Consider the following 22,660-nt stretch of genomic DNA (forward strand, 5'->3'; position numbering starts at 1 on the left):
TTACAAAGTTGTATTAGTTCCTGCTGTACAGCAAAGTGAATCAGCTATATGTATACATATATCCGCTCTTTTTTGGATTTCCTTCCCATTTAGGTCACCACAGAGCATTGAGTAGAGTTCCCTGTGCTATACAGTGGGTTCTCATTAGTTATCTATTTTATACATAGTAGTTGGTTCTTTAGAATGAGGTTTTTAGAAACAGAAATTGAAAACAAACTGAATGTTCATCACAAGATAAGATAAAATTTGATATGTTCCTATAAATATATGTTCCTATAAATGAGTAGTTTTTATAGTAGTTCCTGTAAAAGTAGATGATGTAGATGATTTTTTGAGATGAAAAGATACCCACTATGAGTAGTTGAGTGAAAATTCAAATTGCAGAATGATTTTAAGCATTTCACAGGTTTTTCATATATATATATCTACAAGGCTCTCACTAAAATGTTAACATTACCTGTGGGTGAGAGGTTCTTGAGTGACTCATACTTTCTTCTTAATAATTTTCTATATTCTTTGACTGTATTATTAGTAATATCTAATATTATCGATAAAGCTATGTAATATAAAAAATTGTAGTTGAGATACCTCATTTGATTTGCTTCATAGAATTAAAAAAGTGTTAACAAGAAACTAAGTTGGGTCAAAATTATGTTGGAAACCATCATGATAACTGATTAATTCATAAGGAAAAAGAAAAATATGTAATAAGCAAAGACTGTTTTGAAAATTAATTTAATTCTAAGATATCCATGAGTCCAAGAGTGTTAGATGCAAATATTTTGATAGCTTAATTATCAACTTTATTGGAAAAGTGAAAGACAGTTTATTGCACACTGGTAAATAAAACCCAGATATACAAAATTTAGAAAGACCCATAAATATGTCTCCAACAGCATTTATTTATTTTTTCTTTTCTTTTTTTAAAAATTGAAGTATAGTTGATTTACAATGTTGTGTTAATTTCTGCTGTACAGCAAAGTGATTCAGTTATACATATATATATATTTTTTAAAATATTATTTTCCATTATGGTTTACCATAGGATATGACTATAGTTCCCTGTGCTATATAGGAGGACATTGTTGTTTATCCATCCTATATATAATAGCTCACGTCTGCTAACCCCAACCTCCCATTCCATCCTCCCCCAACTCCCTCCCCCATTGGCAACCACAAGGCTGTTCTCTAAGTCTGTGAGTCTGTTTCATTGATAAGTCCATTTGTGCCATATTTTAGATTCCACATATAAGTGATATCATATGATATTTGTCTTTATCTTTCTGACTTACTTCACTTAGTATGACAATCTCTAGATCCATCCATGTTGCTGCAAATGGCATTATTTCATTCTTTTTTATGGCTGGGTAATATTCCATTGTCTATATGTACCACATCTTCTTCATCCATTCAGCTGTCAATGGATATTTAGGTTGCTTCCATGTCTTGGCTGTTGTGAATAGTGCTGCTATGAACAGAGGGGTGCATGTATCTTTTTGAATTATAGTTTTGTCTGGATATATGCCCAGGAGTGGGATTGATGGATCATATGGTAGTTCTATTTTTAGTTTTTTAAAGACCCTCCATATTGTTTTCCATAGTGGTTGCACCAACTTACATTCCCACCAACAGTGTAGGAGGGTTCCCTTTCCTCCACACTCTCTCTAGCATTTATTGTTTGTATCGAACAGCATTTATGATGAATCTATCACACATCTTGAACCCCAAGATTTAATACACACCTGTGGAAGCCATATTAACTAAAAAAAGTAGACACACTTTTCAAACCAGTATAACAAACAAAATGCTCTTTTAGAACATGAGATGAAGGTGGGAAACGTTACAACTGTCCCATAGAAAATAAGCTTTAAACACAGAGAATTTCTATTTTTACATAGTGGAAGCACTAGTTTCTGAAATAAAATTGGCTAATGAAACAAATTTAGATGATGCTTTTGAAGCATTTGACTGTTTTTACTGTGGTAGAATACACATCAAACAACATTTACGTCATAACCTATTTGTACAGTTCAGGGGTGTTAAGTACATCCACAGTGTTGTAAACCATCACCACCATCATCTCTAGAACTTTCTCATCATCCCAAGGAAACCCCATACCCATTAAACAGTTGCTCTCATTCTCTCATTAAACAGTTGCTCTCATTCACCCCTCCCCAGCCCCTGGCAACTATTAATCTGCTTTTATCTCCATTAATTTGTCTATTGTGGATATTTTCTATAAATGGAATCATACAACATGTGGCCTTTTGTGTCTGGTTTCTTTCACTTAGAAAGTTGCTGAGAATAATGTTCATCCATGTTGTAGCATGTATTTGTTTTTCACTCCTTTTTATGGCTGAACAACATCCCACTGTGTGATATTTTGTTTATCCATTCATCTGTTGATGAACATTTGGGTTGTTTGTATCTTTTGGTTAATGTGAACAGAGCTGCTATGAACATTTGTGTACAAGATTTTGTTTGAATACTGTACCTGTTTTGAATTCTTTTGGGTATAGACTTAGGAGTGGAATTGCTGGGTTATGTGGTAGTTCTATGTGTAACTTATTGAGGAATTACTAATTTTTTTTCCACAGCAGCTGCACCATTTTAAATTCCTACCAGCAATGTAGAAGTGTTCCAGTATCTCCACATCCTCATTGATACCCATGAATTTCCATTTTTTTGGATTATATCTATTTTAATCGTGAAGTGGTATCTCATTGTGGTTTTAATTTGCATTTACCTGATGACTAGTGACATTGAGCACCTTTTCATATAGTTGGTGGCCATTTGTATATCTTCTTTGGAGGAAGGTCTATCCAAGTCCTTTACTCATTTTTTAATTGGATTGTGTGTGTTTTTGTTGTTGAATTGTAAGTGTTCTTTATATATTCTGAACACTTTAGATATTCTGGCTGTATACTAGACTTTATATATTCTAGTATCTAGAGTCATGTTGGATGCATGATTTGCAAATATTTTGGTCCATTCTATGGGTTGTCTTTTCACTCTCTGGATAGTGTTCTTGATTTACTGATGCACAAAATTTTAAAATTTTGATGAAGTCCAACTTATCTGTTTTTTCTTTCATTGACTGCATTAATGTCAATCTTACTGTCATATCTTAATGTCAATTTTCATTAAATTTTGGGATATTCAAATTTATCCATAAGAGGAACTCTGGTGTGTTTTTATCACCCATGATTATTTACTTAAATGTATTTTCTTTCGCTGAAATAATTTTGTATTAAAATGTCTGTTTCCTTTGTTGTTGTTCTTCAAAAAGTGCATGGTCTTCATCTAGTTGGTGAAAATAAAACTTTAGTGTAAAATTAAGAAGTTGGAAGCTTTTCATGGGTTTTACCTGTTGTCGTAAAAAATAACCATGACCTTGGGCTTCGCAGGTGGCGCAGTGGTTGAGAGTACGCCTGCCGATGCAGGGGACACTGGGTTCGTGCCCCGTCCGGGAAGATCCCACATGCCACAGAGTGGCTGGGCCTGTGAGCTATGGCCGCTGAGGCTGCGTGTCTGGAGCCTGTGCTCCGCAGCGGGAGAGGCCACAACAGTGAAAGGCATGCTTACCGCAGAAAAAACAAAAACAAAAAACAAAAAAAACCCAAAAAACTGTGACCGAAAAGCTAAAGCTTTCTATGTTAGAGAGATGAGATGTATGCTATAATTGGAAAGAAAGCAACTAAATAGTACTTTTGAAAGTAAAAAGTGATTTCAGTCAGTACAATTGGATCCAATGGTTTGTATTTTATGATACTTAAGAAATTACAAATCATTATGTACTGAACCATTACTTATTCATTGAGAAAAAAATGTAGTCGCCAACTTTAAAAAAGGATTCAGGGGCTTCCCCGGGCTTGCCTGGTGGCGCAGTGGGTGAGAGTCCGCCTGCCAATGCAGGGGACACAGATTCGTGCCCCGGTCCGGGAAGATCCCGCGTGCCGCGGAGCGGCTGGGCCCGTGAGCCATGGCCGCTGAGCCTGCGCGTCTGGAGCCTGTGCTCCTCAATGGGAGAGGCCACAACAGTGAGAGGCCCGCGTACCACAAAAAAAAAAAAAAAAAAAAAGGATTCAGGATGATTGTAAAAATGATAATGTGGTTAACAATATCAATTCATGGGCTATAAGAGTAGTGACCAGCTATATTACTAGTGACAAATCAAATACTTGAGCTCATTTTATTGTTAGTTTTATAAAATGGGGATTCAACTTTAGTTTTGGAGAAAATTGATCCAAAATAAAAAGTTGCAAGGCAGCATTACAATAATTCCATGCAGAAACATCCTTATAGAGTTTGCTGTCAGAAATCTCATTAGAATAAAAAGCATGGAAGTACAGACATGTCACCAAAAAGAGATACAGATGGCAAATAAACATATGAAAAATACCCAACATCATGTCATTAGGGATTTGCAAATTAAAGCAACAATAAGATATACCTACACACCTATTCAAATGACCAAAATCTCTAGCACTGATAACACCTAGTGCTGACGGGAATGTGGAGCAACAGGAACTCTCATCCATTGATGGTGGGAATGCAAAATGGTGCAGCCACTTTGTAGAACAGTTTGGAAGTTTCTTACAAAACTAAACATTCTCTTACCATATGATCCAGCCGTGTGTTCCTTGGTATTTACCCAAGTGAGTTGAAGACTTAGGTCCACACAAAAACCTGCATGTGGGTATGTATAGCAGTTCTATTCATATTTGGCAAAACTTGTAAGTAACCAAAATGTCCTTCAAAAGGTGAGTGTTTAGAAAAGTGTGGCCCATCCAGACATGGATGTTACTCAGCACTAGAAATAAACAAGTTATCAAGCCATATAAAGACACTGAGGAATCTTAAGTATATGTTACAAAGTAAAAGAAGCCAATCTGAAAAGGTTACATACTGTATGCTTCCAACTATATGACATTCTGGAAAAGGCAAAAATATGGAGAGAGTAAAAAAAACAGTGGTTACCAAGGGTTAGGGGGCAGGGAGAGGTGAATAGACAGAGTACAGAGGATTTTAGGGCAGTGAAACTACTCTGACACTATAATAGTGGATACATGTCATAATATATTTGTCAAAATCCATAGAATATACAACACCGAGTGAACCCTAATATGACTATGGACTTTGGGTGATATTTATGTGTCAGTGTAGATTCATGGATTATAAAAAATGTATCATCTGTTGGGGGTGTTGATCGTGGGGAGGGTATGAGTATGTGGAGACAGGAGGTATAAAGGGCATCTCTGTACTTTCTGCTCAATTTTTCTTTAAAAAATAAGGTCCAGGCTGGGGTGGGGAGAGGGATAAATTAGCAGTTTGGGACTAACAGATACACACCTCTATATATAAAGTAGATAAGCAACAAGGACCTACTGTATAGCACAGGAACTATAGTCAACATCCTGTAATAACCTATAATGGAAAAGAATCTGAGAAAGAATATATATATATATAACTGAATCATTTTTCTGTACACCTGAAACTAACAAAACATTGTAAATCAACTATGCTTCAATAAAAAAAAAATAAGGACTATTTAAAAGAAGGCTGTAAGTGATTGGTCTATTTAGAATGCCACGGGTAGATTGCTCTAGAAAATTAGGTCTCAAGACTTATAGTGTTAGAATTCTCAGCGTAGGTGACAAAATGGTGTATCAACAGTTTTGGCTCAGGAACCACAGGAATTAAGGGGGAATTAACAAAAAGATTTTAAAAGTAAGCATGAGAATCCCTGCAGGAACTGAGGGCCATCCCAGACTTGTGTGGAAGCGGGAGATGGTGGTTGGGGAAGAGGAGGGTCAGAAGTTGCACAGAGATGACAGATTGGCAGAAAGACTTTTGGCTTCTCCTCTTGCCTTTTGCTCACAAGTCTTGGGACACGTTCTGCTTCTTTTCTTGACTTCATAAATCTTCAACAAGGGTCCAGACCACTGATGCCAGCACCTATTGGGTGATATCAGGGTTGAGGAAAACCTGTCTGGTGTGAGATGTTGGAAAAAAAAAACACCTGGTGGTAGGTGTTCAACTCCCCACTCCTCTGGTTCTAAACCCCCAAAGCTAGAAAATTATACCTACAAGGACAACCCTTCTAGGACTGCCACCCCTCTCAGGGAGTGACTCTCCAGTTTGAACCTGTGTCCTCACCCTGAGAGCTTGTTGGAATAGATTGCTGGTGCCCACTCAGAATCATGCTGCAGTGGGTCTAGGGTGAAGCCCTTCATTTGCATGTTTCATAAGTTCCCAGGTAATACTGATGCTGATGGTTTTTGAGAGCCACTCCCTAAGGGCTTAAAGGTGGCATCATGACTGGAAGAGTCTCCTAGGGTGTCTGCAAAGAGGCATTTGGTGGTGTTGTTCTGGGCTCCCTCCCTCCCCTTAAATTCCTGGGCTCCTGCAGTCTAGGACCCACCTCCCCTAAATACACATGGCTAGAGTGGCTGCTGCTCCCTGGAAAATGAGCTCCACAGATCAGACATCTGATGATGTAGTACAGCTACTTCAAACAACAGCAACAAGCTGGGTAGCAAATGCCATCGGAGAAACATGGTTAAGTGCTAACTGAAACAATGTATAGTTTTCAACTAAAACAGTTATACACTTTGATATGGACTGAATATCCATATCCTCCACAAATCCCTTTGTTGAAGCCCTAACTTCCCACTGTGATGGTATTTAGTGGTGGAGCCTTTGGGAAGTAGTAAGGTTTAAAGGAGGTCACATGGGTGGGACCCTCAGGATGAGATTAGTGCCCTTAGGAGAAAAAGAGGAGTGACCCCCTGTCTATTTCCCCTCTGTGTGAGCACACAGTGAGGAGGGCTATCAACAAGCCAGGAAGAGGGTTCTCACCAAGGACAGAATCTATGAGCACCTTGACCTCGGATGTTCAGCCTGCAGAACTGTGAGAAGTAGGGTCTGCTGTGTAAGCACCCCACCCTGGGGCATTCCCTCAGGATGGCCTGAGTGACAGACCCACCTCGTTTCCTGTCAGGGCCACACCCTCAGGTGCCTGGAGGTGAGCTCTTCACACCCTCTGTTCCTCTACTTCCCAGGCACAGCTGCACCCTCACCTGCTTCCTGCTCCTCTCTTCCAGGAGGCCAGATACTGAACCTGATGGTGAAATCTATTGACCACCTTATAAAGCCCTCTCAGAATCGTATCTGATTGTTCAAAGTTCTGGCCACCACCTGTGTCAGGTTGTGTTCATTCAGACTCTGAAACAAGGGTTGACATGCAGGTAGTTTCTCAGGAGATGATCCCAGGAGGCCCTGGTGGCGGAGCTGAAAGGTGAGTTGGGGAGGGAAGGAGGCCAACACGGGTGCATGAGTGCACAGGTGACACTGTGGGCAGCTGCACCTGCACCCCATGGGACCTCTGGGAGACAAGGGAGCATGCTTAGGTGTTCCACCTGAAGGAAGCTGAGCGGCTGATCCATTGACTCATATCAATCGTCCATGGGGGCTGCTCCCCAGAGGTGATAGTCTTCTGGCACTTTTGTCCAATGACCAGTGTTTGTGTGTGTGTGTGTGTGTGTGTGTGTGTGTGTGTGTGTGTTTGCCTGTGTGTGCAGGACAGGTGGGAGCCGAGGGGTTGGGAGAAGGGCATCTCCTTGGTACCTTATCTTCTCCCAATTACCAGGAAGATCAACAAGGCTTTCCTTCCTGCACCTTGAGGTCTGATTCAGATCAGCGAAGCATCTTTCTCCCCATCTGGTTATTGGTGCCTGACAGTCCTCTAAGTTGGGTACTTTACCAATGAGAGAGCAGAAGTTTAACATTAAAAAATATCCTGAGCCAAATAACACAGAGTCCAGTAGCCCTGGACCACAGATCTCAAGGCTGTGAGCTCCAGAAGCTTCCTGGAATAGTGTCAGAGTTTGTGCATTTGAGGGGCAGTAGGGGTGCGTTTTCCTAGAAGGGGAGTGGTAGCTTTTATCAGGATGTCGATAGGCCTGTGATGCATCCACCCAGGAAGGTTAAGTACCACTGGACTAAAACTGCTGGAGCACGTTTACACAGAAACGTAGTCCCTCGCAAAAGCAAATGGCCATAGCAGTGTCCTCCCTGTCTGATGTGAGGAAGACACTGTTGGAGTAGAGGAAATGGGTAGAGGAGAGAGGTACACAGGAGTGGAAGAGAAATCCCCAAAGCAACGTGACACTTGGAACTTTTAGCCTGGGGGTCAAGCTTGTTAGCTTCTTGGGTGAAGCCAAGTAGCAACACTGTGTTGATGTTTTGTTTGGTCCAGGAGGTTGCTCACACCTGCTTGCCAAGCTGAACCACAGGATAGATGACACCAAGGCTTACTCTGATGTCATGTTTGCTATGGAACTCCCTCCCTCCTTCCTTCTCTCCTTCCTTCCTTCCTTTCCTTTCAGTCCATTCCTTCCTTTCTTCAGCCTTCAACTCCTAAATCTTTTCCTCCATACATCATTTATCCATCCATCTACTGTCAACTGTCTATTGCTACATACCAGGTCTTGGACCAGGCTCTAAGCCTATGACATGGTAAGTTATGGTGCTTTCACTCAAGAGCCCCAGTGTTTAGTGAGGAAGGCGAACATGAAATCTAATGCCGTTCTGGATGATCAATGCTATGAAGAGGAGATAAATAGACTGAAAGCCCCAAGGACATCAGGGGCTTCTTTATAAGTGTTTGTGTCCCCCCAAAATTCATATGTGAATTCCTAATGCCCAATGTGATAGTATTAGGAGGCGGGGCTTTTGGGAGGTGCTTAAGCCATGAGGGTGGATCCCACACATATGGGATTAGTGCCCTCATAAAAGAAGCTCCAGAGAGATCCTCAGCCCCTTTCACCATGTGAGGACACAGCGAGAAGCCTGTAACCAGGAGGAAAGCCCTTACCTAACCGTGCTGGCACCCTGATCTCGAACTTCCAGCCCCCAGAACCGTGAGAAGTAAATTTCTATTGTTTATTAGCTACCCGGTCACTGGCATTTTGTTGTAGCAGTTCCAAAAGACTGAGACAATGCACTGGGTGATTTAAGATGTTATTGAAACTTGGACATAATTACGGTTTGATATTCTCTTGGTCATCCACCTTCTAAGTCTTAAAGCACGTTTTAATTTCACCTTTACAAACAAAGATGATCCAGAGTACTGGGGCTTTGTGATTTTCTTCCAAGCAATGGGGGTGGGTTGTCCTACTGTCCTGCATACACATTTTTGGGGTCAGCAGCACATGCTGGGTATGGGCTTGATATTGGGACTAAACCTGCGCTCAGGGACTGTGCGACTAATAACTGATCCGTCGGTGACCTAACCCATGGTATGTTACCACTACATCTGCCCAGCTGATGGATGTGGGCTCCTGTTGGTCATACCCAGAGAGGGCTCAGGCCCACTCAATATTTTCTCTCCCTTGAGGTGTAGTCCTAACAAAGTAAAGAATATATGGGAAGAATGGAAGTGCATCTCTCCTCCAAGCGGCCATTTTCTTAGACACAGTGGCCTGGACAAAGCTTATTAATTACTTTAAGCCTATGAAAGTCATTTGCTAGTCTCATAGCAGATGGGTAGTGGGAGCCCACATGGGTCTCACCCATACAAGGTGGGAATATGTCTTTATTTCAACCATAAGTCCCTCCTCTTTCTGGGCGCAATTTATTGGACTAGAGTTTGTCTCCTAACCTAAGACGGGCCAGTTAGATTTTCTTCCCCAGGAATTTGGAATTGTTACTTGACATGCTGATTGATATCCAAGGAAGGTCGTGAGCCTGAGGTTGAGGTAGTTCTATTCAGTTGTTGGTGTAGATGCCTCAACAAGGAAATGCATTTTGCAGACTCATAGGAATAAGAGGCACTCAGGGAGGAAGAGCGAAGACACGGTGAGACCTGCTGCTGAGGAAGGAACAGACGAGGTTCCTGGCTGTGCTCAACTGGGACTTCCCTGTTCCTGGTTCTAACTTCTGATAAGCCCCGGGGGACCTCTCTGACTTTGGGTATCACAGGCACCCCTTATTCCTTATGAGGAAAGAAACAAAGAAAGAAAAGAACATGAGAACACACTTTTTACTTAAGGCAGGTTGAGTGGGTCTCTGTTACTTGCAACCTATGGAACTTGACTTCTTGTCCTAAAAGAGAATCTCAGAGTGTGGGTTATTCTCATGCTTGCTGACCTTGGGCAGTTGAATTTCTTGAGATAGTCCTTTAAAAGCAGATTATTATGATCAGAATGACAGGTACATGGAATCTTTAAGTCATGACCCTAGAATATAACAAGAGCATCAGGAGAGAAGGAGGAACTGGGTGAGAACAGGCTGGATCACCCTGAGAGAAATGAACGTAAGTGTCAGGCAGAGAGGAGGTAGCCATCGAGGAGAGCAGGGATGTCTCCATACTGGAGGTTTCCAGAAATAAGAGAGCAGTTGCTCATCGGGGACGGCTGGGAGTGTCTGGTGATTAAGCGACCCTCAGTTGTTCCTTCTCTTTGGCCTCTTGAGTCTCCCTCAAGGCTTGTTTGTGGCCATATTTTGTGCTGAGAGGTGAGGTCCTGCATCATAGGAATTGGTCTGGCTGGCTCTGTGGCACAGGGTCCACATCCAGGATCCATCTTCGCCACAGATTTGATGAGCAGACCTGTGAAAATTCCCCACTCTGCAATCCCCTGGATTCTGGTATCCTAGTTGGCTCATCAGAAATACCATGAAGGCGGTGGGAGAAATGACTGATCCAGAGAAAAACAGTGAAACCAAACAGGAAGTTGGAAAAAAGTGAAATTTTCCTATGCATTTTCTTGCCCTTCACTTGTCTCTATTTTTCTGGCCAGGATTCATCCTGATAGACTATTTTTACTCTGTTCCTGACCCAGCGAAACCTCGAGGTTCTGCAAATCTTACCAGATTTAGATTCCATTTGTGTTTTCTCTGTAACCTCTTATTTCTGGGAAAGGGAGAAAATCTGAAGGCACAGCTTCACTTTGCTGTGTGGCCTTGGTCTCTTTTAGGAGGAGGGCGTGTAGGGCCTCAAGCTGCCCTACTGGGGAGGAAACCAAGGGAAGACTCATCTCTTCTCCAGAGTTTCTCTGTTCTTTGAAGCCCTGCCTTTGGGACTTCAGAGCTGGGTGAGAGGCAAGTCAGAAGTGTGCCTTCTCCCTGTGTTTTCCTAAAGTTGTCTTGACGCCATTTCAGAGCCGTCCCTCATGCCAGTGTACTCAGGAGTGAAAGGCCGGCAGTGGCACATGCCCAAGGGTTCAAGACAAAGTCTCCCACACAGAATTTTCTCACACTCAGCACGCAGGGCAAGGAGAAAGCAAGAGGCACAGGCTGAGCGCTGCGGAAATCACAAGACGAAGACGTGGTCGCAGCTGTGGGGGACGGCAGCTGCTGTGTTTACCATTCAGGACTTCTTGTAGCTGGAATATTCCTAATAGTGACACCAGTCAGCAGAGGAGTTTCAGATGGGCTTGAGTAGAAGGGGAGAAGAAAGAACTGTTCTTAAGTGGATAATTCGCTCGTATCGACTTCACAAATATGGTGTCTGTTGGCCTCTCTCTCTCTCTCTCTCTGGTAGCATCAAAGCGAACATTCTGTCTTGTCTGAACTGAGTGAGACCTGAAGTCTATTTCTGGTCCTACCAACTGACTCCTGGGTGACTTCAGTCACTTCCTCTAAGAGCCTCAGAGTTCCCCTCTCTTCAAAGAACTTTAGAATATTCTTGCAACTACATAGAGCCCCCAAACCTAGAAGATGCTAACAGACACAGCCTTTGACTGCTGCACTCTGAGCCCAGGTGGATTGGATTTAGCCAGGGGCAGGTAAGGTATGAGGAGAATATTCCCTGGTCATTTTCATCCTGGTAAAGATGCATCCAAGTGCAGTGTGTTCCTCCTGTCACTTTCTCTGGTTTCACAAAAGCCTGTGGATGAGCTCTCTGATTCCATCCAAAGCTGGTGATGGAAGATCCTGGGAGAACAGAAAATCTTGGAAATGAACTTCAGCTTCAGGAAAAAATCGCCTAGACAAACTTTAAGGCATTGGCCCCAGGCTCTGTTGGGCTCCAGCTACAACAATAGCATGTAAACCAGAAGGAAGAGGACTGGAGTTGAGGAGCCTCAGGTCCTAACATTTTCTGAATCGAGGTAAAAATATTTATTAACTTTATGTGTTAAGTGTTCATATTAAAACTTCTATGGTGACCACTGAAAACAAAAAACAGGAATAAGGTATGTAATTGTCAAACTATTAGTAAAGAAAAAACACAATTCAAAAGGAAACAAGAAAATAGTAAAAAAAAAAAAAGGCAGAATACACAGAAAATGCAAAATGATAGAAATAAATCAGAATATGTCATTACTTAAAATAAATTTGAATAGGTTAAATTTTCTAGTTGAGATTAAACTAGATTTTGAGGGTGGACTTTAAAAATAAACAAAGCTATAGGTTTTTAATAATAGATATAAGATAGATATTTCAGAAGGATTGAAAATGAAACTATCAGAAAAGATAAAGTAGCCAAATAGAGATCAAAACAAACAAACAAAGAAGTGTAGCTATATTCCCATCACACAAAAGAGACTCTAAGGTAAAGGGAATTATGAGAGAATAAGAGTTATTACATCATTGTCAGAAAAATATAATAATTCTTGTAATAAACTTGTAAACTGAGAAATAGCCTCATAATATAGAAATACAATTGCACACACAGGACTAAAATAGATAAATAGATAAATTTACCATCATATTTTTAAATAAATAGAGAGATGTACCATGTTCATGGATTGAATAACTCAATATTTTAAACATGTCAATTTTCCAGATTGATTGAGGAGTTCAATTCAATCTTAGTCAAATCTCTACCATTTTAAGGAATTCAAAAAGATAATTGTAGGATTTATGTGGAAGGGATCCACAAGTTAAGAGTGGCTAAGAAAATTCTGATTCAAAATGCGGGACTATTTTCCTGATCAGCTAACAAGAATTATTATGAATAACATAGTGACTATTATGGTCTAGTCTTAGTACAGAAATAGACAAGTGGATCAATGGAACAGAACAGAGAGCCTAGAAATAGACTCATACATACATGGAAACAATTTATAATGGAGCTAAAATTGCAAATGATGGAGAAGGAAAATTTTTTCAGTAAGTTATAATTAGAGGATAATTCGTTATCTACAGAAGGAAAAAAATGAAATTTAACCCTTTCCTCAATCCATTCCTTTAAAATGAAGACATTAAAGACAAAATTGTGAAGTAAAAAACTTTTATTTCAGAAGAAAATATAGAAAAAAAACTCTTCATGATCTTGAGGTAAGGAAAGTTTTGACACAAAAAGCACATTTTAAAAAAGAAAATATTAAAAACTTCTATAAAGAAAATGAAAAGACAAGCTCCAAACTGAGGGATTCTCTCACAAGTACATACATATCATAGTCATTTCCATAATCTGTAAAGAACATGTACTACTCATTTTCAGAATACATAAATAACTCCTACAAATCAGATTTTAAAAGTCGATTATAAAGCAATAGCAAAATGACAGAAGGCTTGAACAGGCACTTACAAAAGAGAACATAAATGACTGAACACATGAAAAGATGTTCAACCTCACTAGTAATTAGGGAAATGCAAGTTAAAATCATATTATCATATCACCAGATTGGAAAAACTAAAATACTCAAGAATATAAAGTAGCACTCTTTGTAGAAACAAAACTGTAAGAAACCAGAAGGTCCACTGGCAAGTGAATATTTTTAAAAACTGGGGGTACTGCATAGCAGTTAAAGTGAACTAACTGTTCATCACACATCAATATGAATGAATGTCATGAACTTCTTCTTGAATGGGAAAAGCAAGTCACAAAGAATATAAAAGGTAAATTTCTATTCCTGTAAAGTCCAAAGACATAAAAACCAAATATATTATTTATAGATGGTGAGAAATAAGAATAATTTTCTAAAGAACATAGGACAGAAGGAGATGAGATTAGGAAGGGGGACCTCAAAGTAACGATATACTTGGTTTTCCTAATGCACAAAGTGGGTTCATGGCTGTTAGTTAGCTATTCATTGTACTTTATGTATATTAATAATTTTGTGTCTACTCAATACTTAAGAAAAACTGAACATGTCGTGAATAATTTTCCAACTTCTAACATTCAGTTGTACTTCATTCTTTTTTAAAATGCATATTAGTCTGTAATGCAGACACGTCATTTTTGATCTATTCGTTTCCCTGCTGATGTACATTTAAGGATTTTGTTTCCCAAGTTTTGACATTTCTCATATAACAGAATCTAAAAAGGGCTTTTTAAAATTGGTATTTTTTTTCAGAAAAGGATGTGTCTTTGTTTAATGAAACAAACACACCCATGCTTTCTAGCTCCCCCACGTAGAAGACTTGATGCCTTGGACCTTGGAGAATAAGGAAGAGAGATTCCAGAGAGGTGGGGGGTGAAGGGAGTGAGTCACTCCTGAGGCTGGGGTGATCCTAGCTGTGAGACTGAATCACGCTCTGTAATCCTGGTCTATTATCAAGACACCAGAGAATTTCTGTCTCCTTTTGTTCCGCAGGAGTGAGCTGGACCCTTCATTTTACTGAAACGTCTTCAACCCCTCTGCTACCTCAATGCAAGTTTTTCTTACGTGGAATTCTCTTATTTGTAAATGTAGTAGGTTTTCTTTTTCTCCGAAAGCTTCAGGAATGGCATTTTCAGTATGAGTGTCGGGGATATTTAGAAAATGCAGGAACCAGGAGCTGGATCTATAAAGAAATGAACAGGAGACGGCACAGGAGGTGTAATTCTCTTTCCATCAGTGTTTGCAAAGAAGCCCAGGGCCAGCCAATGCGAGGCACATGATGGGCCTCCTGCCTCTACAATGATACAGGAACATTTGTTGATTATTTACTTTGTTGACCATTTAAAAGGGAAAGAAGAATTTATTCAGTTTAGAACTGTTAGTAATAAATGAGTTCCTTTATTATAGATAAATCAGTTATTTTTTTAATAGGTTGTTGAAAATATGACCTGAGATGCCATTTAAATAAAGATGTTATAGTATGTAATGGGTCACAGAAACCAAAAACACAATATCCAAGTAATTAAATAACAGTTAGGAATCAGATTTCCATTAGCCATGCCTGGAATTGGAGCATACTACTTTACTGCTTTCTATCAAGAAGACCTCTAAATTCCCAATTTAAAACGGATACATTTCAAGCTTGTGAATTAGCGTGGGTATCTGCGTAAGAGAATAAATTGGGCCAGAGACTCAGCCATTGTGCTCCTGTGCAAACCCGATTGCTCCTGAGAGGTTATTAGAAGTTCTGGGCTAATGTTCTGGAAAGAATGAATTTGCTATTATAGCAATCTTCCCGCATCATGGTACCTCTGCTATTAAAGCACAATCTCTAGATTTAGCGTGTCCTCTAGGAAAGAGATTAATTGAATTAAGAAGTATTTATTAGAAAAGAAATAAATAGCTCTTGCCAATGAATGAGATCGATCAGCCCAGCCATTAAAGAGGATGGAGGAGGTCTGCCCCATGGTGCTGGGGTTTAAGGTATGGAGGTTGATAAGTGATATTCCAGGGGTTGTGGATCACATTCATGAGCTGTATACATTTAGAGGCACAGAGGAAATGAAGTGTAAAAGAGAGTAATTGAGCCATTGTAAAATCAGATTAGAAAAATGTTTAGAAAAATGTATCGCCATTACCTCACCTTTCTTTTTTCCCTTCTCCCAAACATCTCACTTATATAATCCTCTGTACTGACTGCTACAGCATCTATAGACAATATTAGGAGCTGCTTCCTATTGTCATTTAATGGTATCTGTTGCTATTTGGACATCAACAACGTATGGATAGTTATTTTCTAATTTTCTGTCTAAAAAAGAAAAATGATTCCATTTGGAAAATCTGAAAATGTGTCAAATCTTCTACCTAATTTTATGAAAATTTCAATTAAACAAAGAGAATTCCCCTTTCCTCTAATGTCACTATAACTTTTTTCCAAAAGTGTTATTTTCAAACTTATTAGAATTGAGGAATAGGGGCTTCCCTGGTGGCACAGTGGTTAAGACCCGCCTGCCAATGCAGGGGACACGGGTTTGAGCCCTGGTCCAGGAAGATCCCACGTGCCGCGGAGGAACTAAGCCAGTGTGCCACAACTACTGAGCCTGCGCCCTAGAGCCCGTGAGCCACAACTACTGAACCCACGTGCCACAACTACTGAAGCCCGGGTGCCTAGAGCCCGTGCTCCGCAACAAGACAAGCCCCCGCAATGAGAAGCCCGGGCACTGTAAAGAAGAGTAGTCCCCGGCTCACCACAACTAAAAAAAGCCTGCACGCAGCAACGAGGACCCCATGCAGCCAAAAATAAATAAATAAATAAATAAATAAATAAAAAAGAATTGAGGAATAATTGATTTCTACTTGTATTTAAATATGTATGTATTACATGAAATATATTCATTTCCTGCTAATGGGGTGTATGTAAGGCAAAGAAAGTTTGCCCAAGGAGAGTCTTCATTTAATTTCCCAAAGTAAATGTGATTTTTCTTCCACAAGTATTGGTCTGTGTGTTGGCAACGACCAGGCAACGACCATAATTATGGTAATCTCGACTCCCAGCACATCAAGTGTTTGAAGCAGAAGGGACTTCGAGGGTTACCTGGTTACATCTCTGTATGAATGGCCTGTATGTTTGTGTCTTGTTAGAACCCATTAGCAGCATCTCTGCTGACACCGCAGATGCTCTGGGAGCAGTTTAAGGTCCTGTCTGGCTCCACAGTAAATTTTCATTCATGAGGGAGGGACCCGGGTTATGAGAAGTGACTAACATTTTTTTGCTCACTACCTCTGTGTGAACAGGTTTTATGCATCACTGAATTCCCATCACACCTCTGGGAGGCAGACATTATTATCCCCATTTTGCAGATGAGTAAAACTGAGGCTCAGAGCAGCTGGTCAGTTGGTGAAGTTAGACTTGAACTCACATATGTTTTGTATGAACTTATTTTTCCTTTTCTCACTCTCTTCTCTCCCCTCGTCCACACAGCCCAGCTGAAGGTGCTACCGTGGTCTTCCTGCTTATATACTGGGTAACGGGGACAGGCTCTCACTGAAGCAGACACTCCACTTCTGCCTCCTCCTGCTCTGTGCCTGACACTTGCTCCCTCACCTGGGACGAGGCACCATAGTTAAGAGCATGGAGTCCACAGCGAGTCTGCCTGAATTCCAGTCCTGGCTCTTCCTCTTCTTTTCCGTGTGTCCCTGAGCAAATTACTTTGCCTCTCTGGGTCTCAGTGTCCTCCTCTGTAAAATGGGGATAATAATAGTACCTCTCCATAGGGTGGCTTTGAGGGGTAAACGAATTAGTTTCTAAAGCACGTAAAAGCATGCCTGGCACACAATCTGGCCTCAATCAGTGTGGTCGAGTTGATTAAACAGGCACATAAAGGGATTAGAAGGGTACCTGGCACATGGCATGCGCTTAATTAAGTATGTTATTCTTTAAGAACATAATGTGTTGACTTCTGCACAGCTGTTCTTGTGTTTTCTCCATCTTCAGAGACAAGTGTTTAAACTCTGCTCTTCGTGATGGGAAGAGTCCATTTCAGAGAGCCCCCTTTGTGACACCCTGGGTTCTTCCAGGATGGAACCATTTGGATATGCGCTCTCCCACCCCCGACCTTGGTTTAATCAAGTCAGTTTTGATCACTGCTATGTTACCAGTGTTCAAGGACAGAATCCTGCAGCTTTTCTCTTTTATATGCATGCAGGTGCTCAATAAATGTTTATTGGATGAATAAATCAAAGTTGGGTCCTTCATTCAATATGGAGGCTAATTCCAGTTCTTGGGCTCCTGTGTGTATGTGGGCAGGAAGACCCAGCCGTCTGGAGGGCTGCCATCCCAAATGTCCACAGGGTTTGTGCTGGAAGAGAACTCATGCTTTGCTCCAGAGAAAATGGCTGGAGCGTGATGGACTAACCCCTCCCACTTCCTCCCGAGCACATAACAGGGCCCACCCTTGAAAATGACCCGTCTCCGCCCTAACCAACAGGGTTAGCCTCTTGGGAGAGAGGTAGGTCTAATGCCCCCTTGGTTCCTACCTAAGGGAGAAGGGCTGGGTTGGATACAATGAAATGACCTAAGTATACTGAAATAGCAGAAAACAACCCAGCACTAATTCTTTGGCTTTACCTTTTTTAAAATTTGGAAATCCTGGATGCTATAGGAAATAGCACAGACAGTGCTAGTCAAGTAAAGTTCTGTAGAGAATGCTGTGTTCCTGGTCTCCCTGCTATTGTGAAAGTAAGTTTTCTCTATGATTTCTGTGGCTTGAAAGTTATCATTAAGTATTGCAATGTGGCGTTTGCATACGGAGTGAAGGCTGGTTGGGGGTCTACCCAGTGGGGATCGCTATAGATGCCAATCACGTGTATAAAATACTGTAGCTAGTTTGCAGAGTGTCTGATACTACCCACTGCTCCCACTCTGTTAGGGGATGGGGAGAGGCTGTCAGCTGGGAGCTATGGAATCGTTGGGTCCTGTTTTTGGCTGGTGTCTTGAATCATCAGGCCCACTTCCTTCGTGGGTGTTGCTCAGGCTGCCCCCTGCTCCCAGCTCATTCTTGACCCTCACGAGGCCATCTTTCTGGGAGAGCGTCTTTTACCCTGACTGAAAAAGATGCTCAGTTTCTCTCTCTGCAAGTTATGGATACTCACATTTTAACTGCAGTTACCCACTCCAAATGGCTTTGGTTGTTGCTAAATCTTTGGGAGAGACTTTCCTCCCATTCTGGAATGTTCTGGCAGCTTTTCTGTTACTTGGGCATGAGTAGAGTGACCTGTGAACAGCTATGACTCCTCTGGATTGAGTGTGTGGAGAGCAAATCCTTCCCCACTGTGAATGTGGTCCTGTGGGCAGACACTCACCCCCATCGCCCGTAGCTGCAGACCTGTGAGCTTTTACTGTTTAACCATTTCACATCCACAAGCGGCCCTGGAATGGCTTAGCCCAGGCCCAGCGAAATGCGTGAGATGGGAAAATGTGGAGGAGAACAGAGCCCTGTCACATGGCGCACGACTCGGAACGCGGCTAAGGATCTCTCCTGATGAAAATAACTGATGGAGAAGCAGAGTTTCTGAAACAACACAGGGTTTGCAGGCGCTGGGGCTGGCTGTGGACACACACCCCTTGCTCCTTCTGAGAGGTGGGGTCTGAGCAGCTCCACGGCTGGGGAGGTTCCCAGAGAGCAGAGGCAGGACAGTGGAAACGCCTCTCTTTTTTTTTTTTTTTTTTTTGCGGGGGGTACTCGGGCCTCTCACTGTTGTAGCCTCTCCCGCTGTGGAGCACAGGCTCTGGACACGCAGGCTCAGCGGCCATGGCTCACGGGCCCAGCCGCTCCACAGCATGTGGGATCTTCCTGGACCAGGGCACGAACCCGTGACCCCTGCATCAGCAGGTGGACTCTCAATCACTGCGCCACCAGGGAAGCCCCGAAACGCCTCTCTTACTTAACTCAGAGTTCATTTTTAGCACATGCAAGGCAGCCGGGCTCATTATACATTTATTACCCTGCAATGCACTTGGCAACTCACACCAGATGCCCTTAGCTGTCCATACAGGGCGCTCACACCGTCTGGACCTCCTTCATCCCCTCGACAGCACCATTAAGTCCAAGAGTAAATTATTAATGGTGCTGACTGAAACCAAAGCCCCAAATGATGCAAATAAAGTTAACTAACTTGCAGTGGGAAAACAGAAGTTTTCACCAAGTTGAGAAAAGCTTGCTTCTCCAAAAAATGTGGCTTAAAATGTATCATTACGTACCGCAATGTGGCAACCTGTGTTGCTGGGGCCAACTTGCTCAGGAAGAATGGAGCCTAGGGAATTTGTGTGGTAAATAGCATAAACAGACAGCGATACTCAGGCGAAGTTGTGTCAAGAATGCTGTTTTCCTGGTCTCCCTACTTTTGATCATAATAATAGAGAAAAGCCTGATCCAAAACGTCTGGATTTGGTCAAATGAAACCTGTACTCCAGCCCACTTACCAAGGAGTCCGGTTTTAAGGATCCAGATCTCTTTCTGAGAATAAATGGCGGATGTGGGAATTCTCTAGAAGCAGTGGTCAGGGCAATGCCCTCTCTCCACCTGTGGCAGGTGGCCGTGGTCATCTGTGGGGAATGTGGGATACGGCTGGGGGTTATCATGAAGCCCCCAGGGCTGCTCAGGGATGGAACCTCTGCTTTCAGCTTTGAGGTCAGTCTGAGGCCTGGTTCATGTTCAGGAGGCTTGGATCATGGAGGGCTCAGCTTTAAAATGGTGAATTTAAGGGCTTCCCTGGTGGCGCAGTGGTTGAGAGTCTGCCTGCCAATGCAGGGGACACGGGTTCGTGCCCCGGTCCGGGAAGATCCCACGTGCCGTGGAGCGGCCGGGCCCGTGAGCCATGGCCACTGAGCCTGCGTGTCCGAAGCCTGTGCTCCGCAATGGGAGGGGCCGCAACAGTGAAAGGCCCGCGCACCACAAAAAAAAAAAAAAAAAATGGTGAATTTAAAGTCTTCTCAATATTGACAGTCAAGAAATTTCTTCATGCAGAAAGACTCACCGACTGGAATTTGATTCTGTAAGGCTGCGCCAGTAGGGCCTTTCCTGGACTCTCCTGCATGCTGCTGTGCCCAGAGGCTTTCCACGCCCTGGGTGATGGGCTGCAAGGTGTCTGGTCATGGTCCTGTGTCCTCGTCAGCACAGAGAAATGTTAGCTACTGGGAAAGAACAGGTACCAAGATCCGGGAGTGAAGAGAAAAAGAGACAGAGGGTGGCAGAGAGCATTCCCTGCCCCAGCCTTCTTCACCCGCAGTCATCCTGCTTCACGGTCCAGCTTCTCCTTCAAAGCTGTAGACCACTCAGCCATCTTTATTTTTTCCCTTCGTCTGCACCGAGCAGTTTGCAGGATCTTAGTTCCCCGACCAGTGATCGAATCTAGACCCTCAGCAGTGATAGCACAGAGACCTAACCGCTGGACTGCCAGGGAATTCTCTCACTCAAGCATCTTTTAATTTCTTTACTTATTTATTTATTTTTCAAGCATCTTTTTCATGAGAATCTAGGGTGGTTCATGCCAGTTCAAACTGGGTTTCTGTCACAGGCAACTGAGAGACTCCTGAGAAATAGGACAAAAGGAGAAAAAATGCACAAAAGCAAAATTAATAAATAAATCTAAGTTACTTTTGAAAAAACTAATAACATAGAAAAGTCCCAGAAATGCATACAGTAGTAAAGCACGTATCAGAAAGTTGGCATAATCCAAAAAATTTGATATCCAATATAAGAAATTATAAGGAGAGCAAATAACAGACATAGAACACAAAAATAGGAACTTTCTATCAAGCAAGTACACAATAGGAATAAAATGAAAAGGAAACAAACTGGGCAATATTTTCAATAAGTATGATAAGAGATTTAATATGGATTCTCATAAAAATTGGTAAGAAAAAAATTAGGACTCCAATAGAAAGTTGGGCAAACTTAATGAACAGACAATTCACAGAAGTTGATTATACATTATCCCATTTGAAAGTTGAAAAAAAAAAACACCCAGAGACACAAATTAATATCCTATGGTCACCATATAACATCATATGACATAAAAATGTCAGTAATGATAAACATTATGCTGACGTTGGCATATTTATGACTTTTTGATGACAGCATATATTGACGCGCCCTTTTAGGAAACAATTAAAAATTCTCATCAAGCTTTCCTAAAACTGTCAATCCTACTTGTCCAGGTCATCTTATTCCTTGAAATGTATCATAAGATAAGAAATTAAATGAACTTAAGGGCTATAGTAGGGCTTTGGTCACCAACAATGAAAATCCAGCTTCAATAAACTTAAATAAATAAAAGACTCTATTTTCCCTGGTAACTCTAAAGTTCAGGTACAAACAGGTTTGTAGGCCCCTGGATGGAAGCTTAGAAAGAAGGGCCTTGGGGCTGGCTACCTGTATCACTTTTCTGTTGCTGTATAACAAAGTACCGTACAGTTTGAGTCTTAGAACTATTCCCTTTTTTTGTTTCTTTGGCACAGTTTAATGGGCCAGAAGCCCAGTCACAGTGTGCCTGGGTTTCTCTGCTCAGCATCTTCTGAGGCTGAAATCAAGGTGTCGGCTGGACTGAGTTCTCATCTGGGGGGTCTGGGGAAGGACGTGCTTCAGCTCGTCCAGGTTATTGGCAGGTTCACTGCTTATGGTTGGAAGACTGGAGTCCCCCTTTCCTCCCCACTGTCAGCAGGTGACTGCTGTCAGCTGCCCATGGTCCTTGCAACCTGGTCCCCACCCTTCTCAAAGCCAACAGTGGAGAATGTCCCTAATGTCAAATCTCCCTCACACTCTGAGTCGCTCACTTCCTGCCTCTGGCCTCTAGAGCCAAATCGAAAGGGACCATGTCCAACCAGACAGTGTCTCTTGATTAACTCAAAGCCAACTGATGGTTAATCGTAACAACATCTGCAAAAACTATCTTTCCATATAACATGACATAATTATGCTAATGGGTATCTCATCATATTCACAAATTCCACCCACACTCAAGGGAAGGAAGTTCCATAAGGGAAGGGGCCTTTGGGGATCATCTTAGAATTCCCCTTACTACATACATCCTCCATCTCCCACTTGGCC

The sequence above is a fragment of the Globicephala melas genome, chromosome 9, assembly GCF_963455315.2.
Source record: "Globicephala melas chromosome 9, mGloMel1.2, whole genome shotgun sequence".
Taxonomy (NCBI): Eukaryota; Metazoa; Chordata; class Mammalia; order Artiodactyla; family Delphinidae; genus Globicephala; species Globicephala melas.